At 49.4% G+C, this 524-nt stretch overlaps 1 protein-coding gene across 1 annotated transcript in view; it reads right to left on the bottom strand.

The window, feature by feature from the left end:
• LOC119588162 (receptor-type tyrosine-protein phosphatase N2-like) overlaps positions 1–524 on the bottom strand; it is a gene marked incomplete in the record, with an annotated part of 22,449 nt that overhangs the window by 830 nt on the left and 21,095 nt on the right.

Below are 524 nucleotides of genomic sequence, written 5' to 3'. Positions count from 1 at the left end.
GTAACACATACATCTGTGCTATATTTATTATAATTACTTGCTCTTTACAACTACTATTACTGCTATCCTTTGAATTTGAAAATGCAAATAGACCAAAAACGTAAGTAATAAGTAATAAGTACAATGAACACGAATGAGTAGCGATGAAATGCGAGTGAAATTCGCCCCTTTTCATTTCTCTCCGGAAAGCCGCTGGTTCGAGTCTCGCCCACGACCGCGGCGGGAAGCCAGCAGCCGACTCTCGCCCCACACAGAGCGGCGACGGGCCAGAGTCCCCCTGCCAACGCACCCCGGCCACAGGGTTGCCTCATCACAATGGAATGCCCGCAAATACCAGCTGGTATTGCGGTCCCTTCTCACACACTCTATGCCCCCCCTCCCCCTTCATTCCTACACCCCCTACCCCCCGTATACACGCCACCCCCAGCTTTCTTTTATTTCTTATCATTCCTCAGCTTCAGGTTGCTATGGCGACCGCAACTAAGGTACAAACACGAAATAACAAACAGCGCACCAGTTCATTG

Source organism: Penaeus monodon, chromosome 23, assembly GCF_015228065.2.
Source record: "Penaeus monodon isolate SGIC_2016 chromosome 23, NSTDA_Pmon_1, whole genome shotgun sequence".
Classification (NCBI taxonomy): domain Eukaryota; kingdom Metazoa; phylum Arthropoda; class Malacostraca; order Decapoda; family Penaeidae; genus Penaeus; species Penaeus monodon.
This window is presented reverse-complemented; position numbering and strand designations above follow the sequence as displayed.